The 18532-nt window shown below is 41.5% G+C and overlaps 1 protein-coding gene across 1 annotated transcript in view; it reads right to left on the bottom strand.

Annotated features, from left to right (window-relative positions):
- Nucleotides 1-18532, bottom strand: part of roraa (RAR-related orphan receptor A, paralog a) — a 181515-nt gene that overhangs the window by 103544 nt on the left and 59439 nt on the right. The gene's annotated exons all lie outside the window — the stretch shown is intronic.

Below are 18532 nucleotides of genomic sequence, written 5' to 3'. Positions count from 1 at the left end.
CTACTCCTGCTTTTATGCTGCAACTATTATAATAATCGATACATTGATAAATGCATTGCCACATGATACTTGATGACACGAAATCAAAATGCACAGATGTAGGCATTGAAATCCATCTATTTTCATTTTGAGGGCCTGCCTGGCAAAGTCTAAACGTGGTTAACTAGTAGAGGCAGAGTTAATCCTTTTATCTAGATCCCTGCTGCAGGGGATCCCAAACACACTCTGATTAAAAAAGGAAACGTGGGCAATGAACAGTTTAAGAATCATGGGCCCTAAACAGATAAAGGCGGAACATCTTGTTGCTATGGCAGTGCATATGGAATGACTGGCGACAGTTCTCTCCCTGTCTAATATATTCACATTATTTATGAAATATTTTATAAGTAGCATAGCAAATGCTAAATATAAATCCCAAGGAGATGCTCTGTGCCTTTCCAGCTGGAGTTGTGGAATGCCAGTGCCTGTGTTACACAGCTTCTCCTTTGGAAAGGCTGGGTGTTTGTTCACAAGACACACTGCTTTTTGATTCCCCCATCCTCCTATTCTTCAATATAAAAAAAGTCAAAAAAAAAAAAAGTCAAAAAAAAAAGAAGAGGGGGGAAAAAAGGGAACTTCAATCTCTTTTTACATTGGCAGATAGAAACCATGAACAAAAGAGACAATTTGATCTGCTCATGTGGGAAATCGGATTCCTGTCTGAGATTTATGCAATGCACTCCAGGATACAAGTAAAGAACGGTCCAAAAAGCAAAACAATAAAAAAAAATAAAATTAGAAAATTAAAACAGCATTCAGAATAAGTAGTTTGCATCAGACGCAGAAATCTCTAAATATAAAATACCCATAGAAATATTATTTTTTAGCAGCAAATAGAAACGATTCAGTAGGAGCAGATTATTAAGGCATGCTGGCAGAGAATCAGACAGATGTGAACTAGGCATCCAGAGTACAGGACATGACCCTTCCCTCATTTTGATATGACAGAGCAGGACAACTGCACCGCTATTTCTCCTGTCAATACTCTCCCAGCATCCATTTTCACCTAGCTGACACCTTTTACTGGTCAAGGGATGAATAAATCACACTTAGTGTACTCCCCTGGTAGTTTGACTAAAAAAAGGATATCAACATGAAGGAGGACTGCAGTGTTTTCCTGTCATCGCTGCCCCTGAGGTACGGTGAAAAATTACCGCTGATAAAATATCATTTTTCAAAGAGCCTTATTGCTCTTTTAATCTATCCGCCACAATGGATGGCTTCTGGGATGTGTTTCATTTCATCTGAACACAAACAATCTTTCAAAGGGCTTAATAACAGTTACACAAATGAGAGTCATTAATTACCTGCTAATGGAATAATAGATGTGCCATCTAGTGCGGCTCTACTACGGGAAAGGTGTGGGGCTTAAAAAAATAATTACGTAGGACTCCACTTGTCTTTGAGCTTCATTAGTGCTCCAACACGAGCGCCGTAATGCAAATACAGGCACAAAAATATGCTGATCATATTCTCTCTGATTCTGGTTATCTGTTTACATAATGATAGAAAAATTCACAAGTGGGAATCATTTCAGCTGCATAGAAAGGGCAAGGTAAAGAAATAATGCAAAATGTGCGGCGCTCTGAATATTACTGTGTAGACTCCGAAGAAATGTTTTGTGGTTGTATTTTTTATGGTTGTTGTTGTTTTTCCTCCATATTGATGTATTTTGCAGAAATCCTGCCATAAGATGTAATTGCAGCTTTTTAAATGCATTTCCAGTATTAATCTAAATAAATTACTCGCACCGAAATAAAATTAAGCCTTTTTTTTTTTTTTTTTGCAAGTGAGAGGAACTGTGCGCCGCTTTGGCTTTTAGACGACAACAAACTCTTCGACTGAGTGAAGAAGGATTTCACTTTGATTATCAAATCAGATCTGACTGATGTGACACACTTGCAGTCAAAAATCGCATTCATCTTCCTGCAGAATCAAAAACTAACACAAAGGTATTTTTCATCCTAACCTTACTGATAAAACTAACAAATAGAGATGGATTTAGGGGAAGAAAAGAGTAGTTAATGAATGATGAATTAGAGACGAGGGGAAACATCATAAATTCTGACAAGGCGCTGTTGTCTGCTGGATGATAAACAGCACTGTTGGATGGAATCTGCCTCTCTGTGTATCTCTCAGACGCTGGCTGCCACTTTATCTCTTCCATCCTGCTAGATTACACCTCCAGGGTTCAGGTGGGAATCAATCATTGCTATTATTACCTGAAGTCACCAGATGCATCTATCACCACTAAGGTTACCATAACCTCAATATTAACAGAGGAAAAGCCCCTCTAATAAACAGCAGAAAGGATGGGCTGGCTGGTGGGATTTCATCTTCCTTTCACTTTTAATAAGGCACTCAGAGGAATAAAGATTACAGGCCATATTTAGCATGCAGAACAAATCAGGCTCTTCCAGGCTCTTCCTCTCCTCCGCTTCTCATTCTGGTTAGTCATTAAGACTGAAGAGGAGGAGGGGGGGTTCTAGTGTGGAGAGGCGTTCCCTGGTTCAGCAGTCATGCCGCCGCTCTCTGTGTTCTCCTACTGCCTGCAGCTGCTGTTAATAAGACTTTTCTAAGGCCCGATATGTGTAAACTTAGTAGTGAGTCTCCATATGCCTCCACATGCCTGGTTGGACCACTGGCTCTCTCAAGACTCTATAGTGCACCAGCAGACAGACAGAGCGAAGGAAGAGTGGTTAAAGTCCCGGGGACACAACCCTGTTAATGTTCATCCTCTTTTATAAGCCACCATTACACAATGGTGTCTCTGTAAAACAAGATGCAGAAAGAAAGTGAGCATCAGGGCAAAAATGGCTAAGCTTCTTTGAGGATTAATGGAATTTAGTCAAGTAGCAGTCTGTGAGTGCATTAGAGCAGCTAACATGGGGTCATGGCACTGCCGAGTGTTTTCACACGCCACCCCTGACATGAATCATTCATCGCCATTCAAATGAATATCATCAGCCGAATGAAATATCATTAACCGCTGCTAAAGTCATTCCATAATAATATACCTCCAATTAAACTATGATCAGAGCATGAGGCCTGATAATAGATTCATACCAATTAAGTTAGAAATATATTCAAAGGACTTTTCACTTTGAAACCAGTCTTGTTATTCCCCTCGACATCCAACAACAGCACTCATTACAGTGGCTCCAAAACTAGAAATGGAGAGACCATGTAAATATTTAAAACCCTCACAAATATATAAATATTCATTCCAGAATGATTTGATGCGCTAAATAAATAATCCCTTGTTAAATAAATGACACCCTAAATAAAACTTTAAAAACAGGATCTGGGGAAATGAAGATGAGATGAATCAGAGGGGAGGATTTCTGGCAAGAGGGGAGTAAGGGGAAAATGTCAGCTATCACTCCACCCTATTTGAATTCCTAATGGCAGCCATGCAAACGAGCCGGGCTAATTAAAGCCCGGCAACCAATTAGACGAGTTTTAGCTGAACCTTTTGGGGAGGTACTGAGGCTGAACCACAGAGGGGGATGTGTGTTTGGAAGGTGGGGTTAAGGAGTGAAGTGAAAAATCTCTCTCCACTTTTATTTCTTAATGAGCTTAAACACCGGTTTTATCTCTTTCCGGCCTTTTGGGGTCAAATACTGTCTGACTTTATAGCAGGCAAAGTGCAGGATGTACAGGAAGAATGTAGGAATAGAGACGTGAATAAACCAGACAGAGGGAATCTCAACTGCTCTGCATATTCACTTTATAGAGCCCATTGTAAGTAATCTGTAGTTTCTTAAGAAAGGAGTAATCGAAGGAATATTACTCATTATGCTCCACCACCATACACATCCTCGGTACAATATCACACAACCGTTATCGCTTAACTTTTCTTGTCCTCATCTGGTGTGAATTATTGCTGTTCTATTGCTTCGGCCCAGAGACTGACCTCCTCTGATAGATGTCTGGTCCTACAGGTCTGCGTTCTCCCCACACACTGGGCAAAGACATAATCTTGGGTGTCGCCTGGCCTATTCTGCTTCCCATTTGACTGCCTCTTCCAGCCTCCTGGCTCTCTGGAGGGCCAGGCCTTTATGCTGCCAGAGACTGTCCTATCACACACTGGGCTGCAGGAACAGCGCTTTTGTGATGGCTGTGATTAGTCTTTTGTGTTCCCAGGTAGAATTAAGATGAAATTCTACAGGCAGTCATTGTGTTCCTATCTTCAGGACACTCAAAGAAATATGTTGGGTTTTGAAGGGGTGAAATGAAGCCCGCGGGGCCTTGGCAGACCTTGCTCTGTGGGGAAATACACAGTGGAAGCACAATGGGAACAATCTTGTCCTTCAGTTTCCTTTTGTGCTCTGCTGAACCTTAGTCAGAGCTGCCCATTTACTGTAGCTTCTTTTTAACAGAGCAGTATTGTCTCACTCCAGTCTGCCTTTCCCTTTTTTTTTTTTGCTAGCTTCTGAGAAAGACCCAAAAGCTGATGAGATGACAGCCATGACTTTGGCAGAGTGTGGGAGACCCTCAGGGTTTATTACCCACGTTCCTCCAAGTGTTGGGTATGCAAATAAAGTTTGGGATGGCGGCTTTCAGATGTGATAATTATGGATTTATTTGTAAGCTGTCACTTCCCTTAATGCTCAGGGACATCAAAATAAGTTCAAATGCAACCATCAGAGAGGATCACATTTGCTAGTATACCAGAGATTCAAAGAACATGTGATTCTCATGACGCCAAAGGTCTGTCAATAACCACTCATTTAGACAGCAGTGTGCTTTGGAGACCTTCACTGCATGCAGTCCCACTCAAAATGTCTGGTAGAAAATATTTACATTTTCTCGTTCGTTTAGATATTCAAACATCAAGGCGCTTTTATCAGCGGGTAACACAAACAAAGACACAGAGCAAATTTTTATTGCCACCTCACTCTGGAGCTTTGTACAACTGTTTTCAAACTGTTTCAATCCTCTGATTAAAAACAGAAGTAGCTTTTCAGATTTATCTACTGCAGACTGAGCCTGATGGCTTAATGTTGCAGGAGTCCTCAATAAATACCCATAACCTTCACCATGTGTGGACGACATCAGCTACTTCCTTGACAGGAGGACATAAATGAGCGAACAGAACAAGACGGCTGAGGAAGACAACAAGATCTTCCTAATGAACTGCGCGTCTTTTGTCTTGCGTGAAGTGGCGCCTAATTGGGGGGGAAGAGTGGCTGAGGGTATCCAGTTGCTGTTTCAGCAGGAGTGGGGATGCAGGGCAGAGCGCTGAACGCGTTGCCTACCTGAGAAACAACCTTGCTGCCAGGGCTGCCTCACATCACAGAGTCTCTGATGGAAAAAAAAAATGCCTGGGCCCGGAGAGCGCTATCTCCTTCCAGCTCAATTCTCAAACATTGGTCTGTCGGCCTCTAGGAGAGTTCTCTGTCATTGTATAAGTGCACATTAAGGCCTGATAAAAACTATGGAATCCAGCCATCCGTCTTGATTTGCCAGTGCTAGTGAGCGGGGAGTATGAGCACTGAATACCTGCCCCTCAGTGGAAGAACACTGCAACTGTAGGTAGGACAAAGACAGGCACCTACCTATGTGTATAATGCTGCATTTATATTCAATTAGAGTGATAAATAATTGTCTCTTAATGATTATAAACACATAAAATTCAATTCTTCGCAAAATCTGCAGGGAAAAAAAACCTGAAGGCAAACAATAACTCATCTAAACTTTTCATTTGCAGTTCATTAAGGTATTAATCCTGAAAAGCAAAAATGTAAATCTCATATGCAAATGTGACGTGTAAAAAGAGACCACAGCTATTGTTATGTATTTTCACTTACCTCATTTGTATTTGCATTTAGAAAAGAGGAATACAATTCAGAAAGTCAGTGGTATTAAAACTGGCTAAACCAAGACAACAACAACATCGACATCATGCAGCTGTTCCGTTGTGTAGCGGATGCATTTGAAACACCAGTCTAATTAAGAGTATGATGTGTGGTTTGAGAAGAGCTCTTACCTTTAAAGTGTGTTGATTATCATATGAAGACAGTGCACAAGGAGGGCCGCAGCACCGGGAAGAAAAAAAGAAAGGAGACAGACCATTTATAAATGTACTTTCTGGACACAGTAACAGCAGTGACAGCTAAAACATGAACAAGATTATTTTTAAATTGTATGTTAAATAGAAATTTTCTGAATGGGAAAAGATATTGCAAATGACATTAAAATTACTCTTCAACAGAGCAGCTCATACGCTGCAATAAATCATATCAAAAGCTCGTGGAGAACAAGTGGTTTTCTTGTAGACAAAGACCATAAAACACATATGTATTAGCCCTCTGCTGGTTACTATCAGGAATTCAGATGATAAACGACGCACAAATTTCATCCTCTTATTACAGCACAGTCAGTTCATTGCAAACTAAATGAAATGTAATGATAAGAATCACCGCAATGACAAACTGAGGTTAAATACTGTACCCTACTGGCAAATATGTGTGTTATACTGATAAATAGAGCTGGTTTCCAGAGTCTGTCTCTCTGTCGGTCTGTTGGTCTCCTTGATTCTCCAGCTCGCTCACTCTCTGTCACACACACACACGCATACACACACGGGCAAACATAGATAGACAGAACTCACACACATGCACACACGCTGAGATTGTGGCTCTCTAGGGGCTGTTTCACAGTGGCGCTGGGCTGCCTCAGAGCACATTCTATCACCAGCGCAAGATAGCATCTGATGACTTGTGCGATGTAATTGAAGTGTAGATTACTATCTCTCATGTGCTTGCCAGATCAAAATAATAAAAATGCAGGGAGGGAGCGATAGAGAGTGAATGTGAGCAGGCTACTCCACTGTGGCGGAGTCGTACATGCCTTTCCACTGCTGGAGACAGAAGAGAAACCTCACAATCCTTCTCAGGAGGACGTTATGCCACTTAGAAAATTGAATCCCACCCACCCCTCCCCCCTCCTCCGAAACTGCACTCTGGATGAGTGTATGACAGGCCAGGACATGTTCCCCTCGTACAGAGCGAGGCGGAAGAACGGGTGTTGAGAGATGGAAAAGTGTTGGCCAACATGGGCGTCACTGCGAGTTGACTGACAGCCGTGACAGCACGGAGATGTCAGAAGCAGGTTTTACAGGAGTCAAACCTGGACTAACAGTTCAAGGACACCGGAAACTTCCAGGCACAATCTGAACACATCCTGCGTGTGATCGGTTTCTTTTCACTGACAACACAACCAGCACAAACGTTAAAAGGGCAAACAGTTGCTAAAGATAATCAGCAGCTAGAAATGAGAACCCGTCGCACGACAGAGAGAGAATCTTAAATCTCAACTCAGCTGAAATAAAGAGGGGATCAATGAATGGAAATCTGAGGGGAGAGATGGAAAAGGTGGAAGGAGATGAGAGGCTGAGGGAGAAAAAAAGGAGGAGGGGGGGAAAGAGCGCAAGAGGAAGCGAGAGAAAACAGAGAGGCAGAGAGCGGGAGACGGAAAAAGAGCAAGCGCGCACAAAATGAGAAAATGATCAGGTTCACATGAAGCGAGGCCACCAAATTTGTCGTTGTGTAGAAGAACCCCTCATTACTGCACCTCATGGGCACTCGGCATGGCCTTTGAAGTGCTTTGAGGTACATCATCCCATGAAACGAGCATAGTTAATCCACTTGTTAATCAAGTGTGCTCATGAGCTTATGTCTGAAGTGGCTCTTTCTCCTTGGAAGACTTAAAGCGTTCAAAGGAAATTGTGGTGGGGTGAAAAAGACGGAGTATTGTAAACTTCAGACAAAATCTGAGTGCGGCTGTGCCAAAATATACACAACATCCCGAATTTGTTGCACCGCTACGCTCTGGAACAAACACGAAATGCCGAGCGTGGTGACATTTCTGAAGACCTATCATAATTTTAAGTGTCCCTAAATGTGAACTTGTATTTTCCTTCTACTCCCTATTCAAGATAGGCGTCTCTAAATTATTACAACAAACAAGGGTTGCTGCTCCTTAGGTTCGTGTATGTAAAATGAAATATTAAAGAGACGACTGGGAACGGGTGCAGGCTCGTTTTTCATGCTCGTCTTCCTCTTTCCGTTCCACACCATTCCTGATGAATTGGATGCTCCCTTTTCTATCCACAGCAAACAGGAAGCTGACAGAACCGAGAGGGATGGCTGCCTCACCCTCACTACCTCACTTACTCTCTCTCTCCACCCCACCCCCCCCCCCCCACCCCCCCCCAAAAGCCTGTGGGCCGCTCTGAGGCACAGCCGCGGAGGCCTGGCGCTGCCTCCCCCTGCTGCGCCAACAAGTCTCCTTTTCACTTCAATTAATGAGCCATAAATAACCCAATGAAGGTGTCAACAAAGAGCACCATTTATCACAGCTTTCACCAACTCCACTTCATGTGACGAGGAAAACTCATTCCCAGCCTACAGCTCACCCAAACAAAGACAATGGAAAAAGAGAGAGATTTATTCCTGGACAAACACTCCAACCTAGAATTCATCTTGCATGGGGACTCTCACAGGTGCAGTGATTTGACAAATATACCGGGAACGGTGGACCCGTGCCTTTGTTAGATTTCCACAGTCAGACTAGCAATAAATTTGGTTAAGAGTGGGGGGACAACACTCTCACTAAGCTCCCAAGAGGCTGCCAGGGAGCCCATGTTAAAGACACTTCTTTCTGTCTCAGTCTACTCCGGGGCTGTGGATCACAAAAGGCAGCCAGGGTCTCCCAGAAAAAAAAGCAGTGAATACAAATGAATGAGAAAATCTGTTGAAAATACCAGGCTGGTCTGAGCAGCAGGAAGAATTGCTTTATCAGGGTGTCCCATAAATGTCACTTTGAGTCAACAATGAGGGGAAAAAAAATATACAGCACTGAATCATAGACCCTCCTCTGAACAGAATGGCTCCAAGAATCATGCAGCAAGCAGAGGTACAGTACTATAGCGAAGTGCTTCGGAGAAAAGACGCAAACTCCCTGAATAATATATGACAGCTTGGGTTTTGAATTCGACATTAAAAGTGATGATGTGAGTACAAACTCAGCTCTGCTTCATCTTGGATCCACAAATCAAAACCTAAGGCACAAAAGTGAATGGTAAATAGTCCATCTTCACAGTAAGAGGGTTTATAGTGTGAAAAAAAAAATAACAACAAGCTGAAGCTTTTGAATACATCTGAACACCAGCATTTTCTTCCTTGCAGCTAAGCCAGAACCAGTGTCTATATGATCCTGCTAAACCAATTAATGGTTCCTGTTAACCCACTCATCTTTGGGGAGGATTGTCTTTCTAAATAATACAGCAAGATGTCCCCTATCCACCACGCAGCCCACACACACAGACACACACATGCACACTGACAAAGACTAGCAGATTGTCACTTAAATCTGGGGCTCCGCTCATACCACAAACACACACTTCAACTCATAGGTTCTGCACAATACAGAGAATGGCGGAAGTCTTTGTCTGGCTGTGGAGTGAATCCCCCGATCTAAACGCCTCCACACGCCAGACACTTTGATGGTGTCTGATACACGCTTCATAAAATAAACTAGCAAGTACAGAATATAATGCTGAGTCTATTCAGACAAGGGAGAAGAGGTAAGGGAACAAAATCAAATCCATTACAGCAAAAGGGATATTAAGTGCTGTTATCACAGAAAAACATAGCATTTGTACAATTTTCCAAGCCACCCCCAGTGATATAAATGTCCAGCAACCATAATCAGTCTGGGTTACAGACACGGCCAGAAAGCAGCGATAAATGACATTTCCCAAAATCACGCTGACATTTTCTCTTATCAAGCAGCAGGCACTGGCATGGTGAGAGCAGGCTTGTCAGTCAGAGGCAGACAGGCCTCACACCTTATCACAAGGGCACTCAGCCTCTCTGGAGCTAATGCTGAGACTGGGGATGAAGTTTAGAGATGGGGCTAAGGGGCAAAGACCGATACCGAAGTCGAATCTGGAGCTAGGCCTAACAAAAAATTGGACAGTATAGTTACACCAAGCCTTGAATCTGGAAAATGGAGCCTCGTAGCCGGACTTCAGATGAAGTTGATGCGAAAAACACTGCCGCACTTTCTCCTTTGGTTGGAGCCGACTTTAAAGCAGCGGATGCAGATAAGGCTGATGCTACAGCACGACTATTTCCATCTTCCTCCCCCCCTCCCCTTTGCCGTTGCCGCTGCTGCTCTTCCAGTCAGCCTCCCTCGGAAGCAGACACAGAGCGGAAAATTAAATATTTAAGGTTGATAATGACGCTCTTCATTAACATGTGATTCCGAATAAAAAGTGGAATACATAAATAAAGAAATAATAGAATGCCTATAAGCGGACATGTTGAATGAGTTTCGGTGATGATAAAAGGGAGCGAGTGAGAGGGATTTCTTGGTTGGGGAGAAAATGATGGAAGCAAAAGGGAAGAGATCAGAAAGAAATGTCAGTCTGGGGAAAAATAAATTGACATATAGTGTGCATTACTGATTGTCATGTTTTTTTCTGAGAACTGCTCATATATCAACTGCCTCTCCATCTATTTTTTTCACCATGACCCAACTTGTTGTGTCCTGCTGTTCTCCCTCTTCATCATACAGTAGTTCTGTTTCTTCATTTTCAGAGTCCAGATGGTGCATTTCTTACTGTCAAAACTAAGACTGGACTTCCAGCTCTGTTAAAGCAGCTGGTTCAGCTTCAGAGCGCTAACAACCGTCGCAGAGACACCTCTCTCCTGACAACACGCAGTCACCTAAACTCAATACCTTGTGGGAGAAAAACCCAAGATATCCTCCCGGAAAAATTTCGCCGTGCTCAGATTGCACTCAACAGACTGATTGGCCTGTGTTCATGAGGTAACAGACTCAAGGGACAAGTTATGTTTTCTGTGGGATGATGATTTGGTTGGAGATGGCTGTCTGAGGCAGCATTGTGGCAGTGAGACAATGAAAGTGGGGGAGAAAGCCTTTATCCCTGGCAGCACATGTCTGAGTCAGAGCAGTAGATCCTGCTAAGCCTCAGTGACTCACAGCACAGCTCGCAGTGTGGATCATCAGCTGTGTTTCTCTGATGTGTAGGAGCTTTTCAAAGTCAAAAGCATTACTTCAGGAATTCAGGGTTAAAATCTGCATGAAATGAAAGGATACGCAAATAAACACCAATGTTTATGAGAAGAGTGCACACAAAACATCTAATGCTATGATGAGAATTTGTGGTATAGGGTGCAGATGAATGCCATATGGAGATCTTTAAAAAAATAAATCCCCTGGCTCAACAGCACTGGGATCTGAGCTTGTAGTTAACTGTACGCACAAAGGTGATGGATGGGCTAACAGGGCATAAATTATATAACAGCAGGTAAACGCAATACACTCATTAGATTCCAATGCTTTTATTTTCCCCAGGAGTAGCTACAGTAATTGATGTCTCGCTCCTCTGTCTGTTTGTTTTACTCTGACAGAATCAGTGAGATAATTCACACTCGGCTGTCATACTGGCACTAAACACAAAGCAACAGTGTTTTTCCCCTGACTGTATGGAATAAAAGGTGACTACGGAGAAAAGTTATTTGGGAAATGATGATGATGAACACGCTCAACAAATAGGGGTCAAACTGAGTAATTTTTTGCTGAAAACTATTATGTAACAATGAACAAATAAAACCTTTTAAACCAGCCGCAGAGAGAGGAAATAAACTGACTGAAGATCAAAAAACACAAAAATTAAAACCACATTAGAATCTGCTGATTTCCTGTCTGGCATCCTCGGGCCACACAGGAGCCATTCACATCAATTCAAATTCCACCCAGTAGATTTAATTTCTGCAATGACAACCTGTACTGTAGCAGAAGCCCCAGTCATTGTGTGACACATACCCAGTAACACAATTGTCTGTTTACTTTTGCCTGTCTGGGAATCTGTGAGTTATCATGATGTTGATGCTCCCTTTGTGCAACAGTGACTTCACTGCTGTTGTCATTTCCTACACAGACGCATGCAAAGAAATTATTTATATCACTGTGGGCGTATGTCCATGGCTAGCCCCTACATGAAAAGAAGCTCTAACACTGATTATACGTGTGATTTTATTCAGCACTGCTTTCTCAAACTGCCTATGACAACATGACTTGAGCCTAAACAGCTACTTAATTTGGTTAAATTGGTGACTGATTTTTGACTAAAGCCATTCAATGAGGTACATGAAGTCTTAGTAAAATTAGATGCTAAAAAAAATCTGCTCTTTTAGTTAATTTACATTCTTATTTTTTTCCGGTTGAGATGATCTCATTGTCTTTTGTCTCTTGGACATGTGGTATCTTACCCGTGATACACATGCAATTCCTAAGGTGTGTAAATTATCTCTTCATACACCTTTGATAAAAGAAGACAGTGCTTCCTCTTTAAACAACTGCACTGATCACCCTACAAAATAAAGTATTCCCCTCAAGCCGCCCAAACTGTTCAGACACATTGAGCCATAAATACAGGACCTCTGGTGTCTGGCACTGGGATGTTGGTAGCGACCTTTGGGTCCTGTGAGTTGCTGATTGAGGCCTCAGTTGATCAGGCATGAATGATTTACCACATCTGGAGGGTTTGGAGACCAGGTCAACATATTGGGCTCTTTGTCATGTTCCTCAAGCAGAGTGGCTGGTGTAGTGTCCTGCTGTGTCAGGCCGCTGGAGTTGGGGAGCACTGTTACTGTTTGGGTGCTCTGTGATGATGTTTAGATGGGTGGAACCTAACATCTGCATGAATATCAGAACCGAAGGTAACAAAATGATCATTCGCTTCATTGGTCATTGGTTTTTATGTTGTGGTAAATCAGTGAACAGGCCTATAGAGAAAAAAAGAAAAAAATGTAACAGTTGAGCAACCTCATGCTGATCCTTGTTTTCTATCAGTCTGGATTAAGGAGGCACCGCAGTACCACTAGGATTAACCATTAACTCACTATTGTGCTCTCAGACACATATCTGCTGTCTGTCAACAGCACGCTGACAGATATGGAAAGAAAGCTTTCATGTTTTCTGCTCCAGCCACTTGGAAAAGTTTGCAGACGGAAATTAAATTAAATAATTTGGTGTCCTGGGCTGAATTCAAGGCCGCTGTAAGCTCTGTGGTAACTGATTCCTTTCATAATTGTCTCCATTTTTAGCTAATTTTACCTTTGTCGATGCAGACTTTCTCTACGTACTTTGCTTGAACGATGCCACTTAATATTCTGTACTAGTCTGCGTGATGTTGTATCGTTCTGTCTTTAAACAGTAACTCTGCCATCCTTACCAGTTTCTCCTTCATACGGAGGTTGCTAAAGTCAATTTACCACTTTACTAAAATATAGTTTTTACTAATTCAAAATTGATATATGTATATAGAAAAGGAGATAGAATTTAAAAAGAAAAAAGTGTCCTCATTTTAAATGTATGAGAACACCTTTTCATTAATTTAAAATCATCATTTCACCTTGAATGTACTCATTTCAGAAGTCATCATCCCAGCTAGACCAAACCTGACAATAAAAGGAGTTTGTTTTGTCACTGGGAGCATATGGGCTGCCATTGCTCTTCTACCTGAAAGTTTATTTTAAAAGTCTATTGAGTCTATTGAGACAGGGACAGTTCAAACCTCCAGCCTGCACACTGGGAAGCTGCTTGGGACATCGGTCCTATTTATTTCCCTCTGACATTCTTTCTTCATTATGTAGTGTACTGCGCCTCCAGTCACAGTTAACCGGCTGCCTGTCCACTCTCTTACGACTCTAAATGGGACAGCACTACTGAGAAGATTTGGAAAAAAACAACAACCAAAAAAGAAAATCGTTACTGAAGAGCGGGATAAGACATAAACGAGCATGATCATGAATGATCACGTCAAAGAAATGAAATTACAGCTGGAGAATCACAAACAGAAAAGCAGACATTTCCTATTAAGAGTGCACGAGCCTCAAATGTGATGTGCTATGTGAGGAGCACCTTTTTAATAAAAACAAAAAAAAGAGAGAGAGAGAGAAAATAAAAAGTAGTGATGCTTAACATTTGACATTCATTTTTCAGAGAAGATATCTGATGCCCAGCACACTAGCTGTGATCAATATCTAATCTGGAGGAATAAATTGCTGCTGTTTGTCTTTCATCTTTGAGGAAATGTATAAGCATTCTGACAACACCGTGGAAGCATTAATCAAATAATAAAATAATGATTTAGGGAGGAGGAGGAGGAGGAGGAGGAGGGAAAAAAAAAGATGCATACTGTAGCCTGCTCTGATATTCACTGTGACCTAGCGCTGTTGACATGCTTGCATCTTGTATCACATCCTGTTACTTCAGTGCAGTCGGGGGAACTTCAGGAGAGATCATCTCCTCTCTTTGTCAGAAAGCAAACGATGAATTGGATATCTAAGAAAAGGTATCAGTCCCCTGTGTACATTGTGAATAATACACCGTAACATGCATGGATGTCATACACTTGTGCTTCTGACCTTCCTCTATCTGACAGTAAAGAATTCTTTTTTCCACCATTTATTCTCAGCCCCTGTCTTTGCAATTACCATGTTCCAATCTTGCCTTGTCCCCACAGTCACCCGCAATACCCAGAAGGATCGGCAGTCTTTCTTCTGGTGCAGCAATTACCACCCCTATCTCTTTGAAACAAAAAGTTTGGTGTTGGATATTAGAAAATGTCAAATTCAGGTTATATTTCACTTAAGTCCAAAGGCAGTGCGGTATGCTCTCAGGAAGCACTATTTCCACAGCCCTTGCATTATGCATTAACTGCGAGGTCCATCATTATTTTCCGCAGGAGGCAAAGGAGTAGTGTTTGCTGTCAGCAATGTGTAGAATACACGGCTAAAAAAAAAAAAAAAAAAAAAGACTGAGTATTGACATCCGCAGCAGAGGGGGGGGGGGGGGGGGGGAATCCTCTTTAGGAGCATGTCTTAGCCAATCAAATTTAGCAGCTCAATTAGCAAATGAAAGGTGATTGACTTGAACATGTAGTTTTTAGCAAGTCTTTATTAAGTATCACTTTTTGAGAGTTGAGTCGAATAGTTCCTCCTTCGCTGATGTGCATGAACTGTGGCCTCTTATCACAATCCTGCAGGACAGACTAATCACATTCCAGTCTTTCACCTGCATGCCTGACATGCTTTGCTAGAGCTCATGATGAACCTTCTCAGGCAGGCATGACACCACTCTGTCACTGATGGTGCCAGACTCTCATCTGCGGAATATACTACTGCCGCTGTTAGTTCTGCTACCACCACCATAAGTTTGCTACCACCACCAGTAATAATAATTTTAAAAATATATATATATATGTTATAAAAAGCCCTGCTCAAATTTCAAGTAAACATTTTGGCTGTCACACCATGTCCTCTGATTAAAAGCTCTGAAAATAGCCAACAAATAAAACAAAATACGTAAATAAGGACAGTAAGGGGCCAAGTGTTTCAACAGGGGGTCCATACAGAAATAGCATATATGAGACTTCATAAACATATGGCTAAATCGTCTTGTAGTCCCTGTGGCGATGCATTTTTCATCAGTTAGTTAACTAGATAGTTCTTCCAAGTTCAGAAGCTCTAAAAGCAAAAACAGCAGCTCAACAAGCCAAACAAGCAGAGGCCATGCATGCACTAATACACTAAATCACTACAAGTGTTAATTTTTTAAGGATTTTTCCTCATCACACAACTGTTTTTTTCCCGCTGTTTATTTTAATGCTCTAGTTGACTATCAAAGTCTACTCCTGAGTGGTTGTTGCCTTAAAAATAACTGCTACTGTGCACCACTTTGGTTTTATTTTGGATTTTTCCTATGCATTCATGTTAAGATTTCTCTTTTACCTGCTCAAATTACTGTGCTGTTTGTGACCAAGTGAGGAGCAACTGACACTGTGCTAAGCTGCTTATATATCATACTTAATGCTGTTTTCTCTTTTCAAATGGTCCTCTGTAAATATGAAGCATTCCGTCCAAAAGCAAAATGCTAAACTGGATAATACAGAGAAATATTCTTTCGAATTATCGGAAAAATGCATTATTATCGAAGGAAATATTTATAGATTTATGTTATACATGGTAGCATTTTGTCTTCCTTAACTACAGATTTACAAAACAGTCTGAAGAGCTTCTTCCAACACTTTTAAGAAGTGTATTTTCAGAGAAATTCTGCTCTTATGTGTTATTGTGTTAAACATTGATCCATTGTTTAGTAACTTGTTTTATTAATTGAATTATGTTCCCTATATAATGATGCAATAAAGAAAACGAGGCACAGATGAAAATCTGTGTTTCCAAATGTGGCTTCTGTCTCCTATCATTTAGAATACAAATTTGCACATTATAACATTGCTTGCTGGTACAATGCACTAAGTATTCAGACTGATGGTTTGTGTCTGGATAGCACAGTTTTATTCAGTATCTGCAGACCAGATGTATCACATCCAAGACTCATCTACATGCATAATGCATACATGAAAGTGTGAAGAAAATACAATTTTTAAACAGATTTTTAAATATTATGACTTTGCCGACCATATTTCTGAAAAGCTTATGAACCAATTTCAGACCAAATTCTTGAGAGTGCAGTTTTTTTTTCCACTGTGGTGAAGTATGTGTGGCCTGATGGAAAAGGGGAAAAAGTCTGGTGACGTAACACCCTCTGAGGCTGAGTGCTCCACACCCTGTTCCTCTCTCTGCTACCACTGCGACCTTCCGTGAGATTTCTTTTCCACCCCGTTTTTTATTGTCTTGTTTGCAAACACTGACAAAGCAGAAACAGAGCACTACTGATTTTTGAGCAAAATCTTTTTTTTTTTTCCCCACAGTTGACATATGCAATGTCTGCTACTTGATTAGAAAACCTCCTCTATGCGGTCAATCCTCAAAGTAAAATTTGAACCTGTCTTGGTTCCTGCTTGGAAAGGAATTGTTGATGAAGTGTTATGAAAAGGAAGAAAGCTGTGTAACAAAAATTACTTTGGAGTGGATCTGGCAAACAGTGCACTGACATCTGTTTTCTACTAGTTTAGCAACTCAATACTATGTTCAGCCCTGGTAAGGCCAAGTTAAGAGTTGCAGTTGCTATAGAAACAAAACAGGATGGACAGTATTGTCGGCACTGTGGTTGAAGGTCTGGGATGAATAAGCTTTCATTGTGTTCTCTGGTTGATGATTTGAGTGATCTTTAGCTGAAAGAAAAAAACTGTTATATCCTGTTTTGGCAGAAGCATAGCTTATCTAACCTTTAACCCATCGTGTAATTTGTCAAGAGTCAAAATGAACAATACCCCACCCGATGACTCCACTCAGGGACAGTGTCAGATGAACCTGAAAGCAGACACTGTAGGGTCCTCGCTAAGAAAAATTTACACCAAAGTTAAGATGGACAGACGCTCCGGTTTGAGCTTCATCGCTTTGAATGAAATCATGCAAAAGAAATAACCGCACCCCCTCAAAGGAATGCTGTTAAAACCGAGCACAGGCAGGTTGCTCATTTTCTCATCTCGAGTTCAACAAGGGTTTCACATAACAATAAGAATGCCTACAAAGTCACTTTCAATCCAGCGGTAGCAACTCATCTGAGCGAAGAACAAAGCCTTCTTATTACCTGACCTCCAAGATGAGTCGTATTCTCTACCATTAGTGAATGCACATTCAATTACACAGGCTGGAAACAGCTCCAGGGTGCTGAATGGGTGAACAGAGCCAGACAAGACAGAAATTAAGCTTGTTACAGACTGATTTTCAACTTCACTTAATTCAGCCTCCCTTTACAGAGCCCTTCCATACCCTAGCAATTCCCTCTTTTTTTCCCCTCTCTCCTCAACATGGAAGCAGGATTTACATATTGCAGGTAAACTGGGGAATAAAGAATGCAGATCCAATTAAACCTCTAGGGAGCTAATTAGTTACAATTAAGTTTCTGCTTCACTTGTTGTGTGGGATTATTTGGTAAACACCTAAAGAATGTTGAAAGAATCTTGGCCTTTTCCCTGAACTTGAGAAGAGCTCTACTCATCTAGCGGAAATTTAGCCTTTGTAATGATATTTTGTTATCATATTAATTAATCTGCGTGGATGCTGTGGTGAGTTATTGACATCAAAGTTGATAGAGGCACGGCAAAGGAGCGTATTATCCACTCCACGGCTTTTTGAGGAATCTAAGAGGTAAACAAGGCGCATAATGGAACGGTCAGCGTTGCTATCAAAGAGGGTGAGGAAGTCATTGTGCAACCAAGGTCTGCTTTGAGTTAATTGCATGTTGGCTTCATTAACCTTGATGCTCAGTATTAAGTACCACTTCCACACTCCCTCATTATGCTTCACAAAAAAAAAAAAAAACACCAAAGCTAATAAACAACACACAGAGAGATAACAGAAGCGTCTGGTTTGGTGCTGAACTGTTAGCAACAAACAAAGACGATTGTCACATAACATTAAACAGCCATTGCGACGGCACCTCACCTGCCTGTGCGGACTAGCCTCGAGCCAGTCACGGGTGC

This window comes from Acanthochromis polyacanthus, chromosome 8, assembly GCF_021347895.1.
Source record: "Acanthochromis polyacanthus isolate Apoly-LR-REF ecotype Palm Island chromosome 8, KAUST_Apoly_ChrSc, whole genome shotgun sequence".
NCBI classification, from domain to species: Eukaryota; Metazoa; Chordata; class Actinopteri; family Pomacentridae; genus Acanthochromis; species Acanthochromis polyacanthus.
The sequence above is the reverse complement of the archived record's forward strand: the minus strand, read 5'-3'. Positions and strand labels throughout refer to the sequence as shown.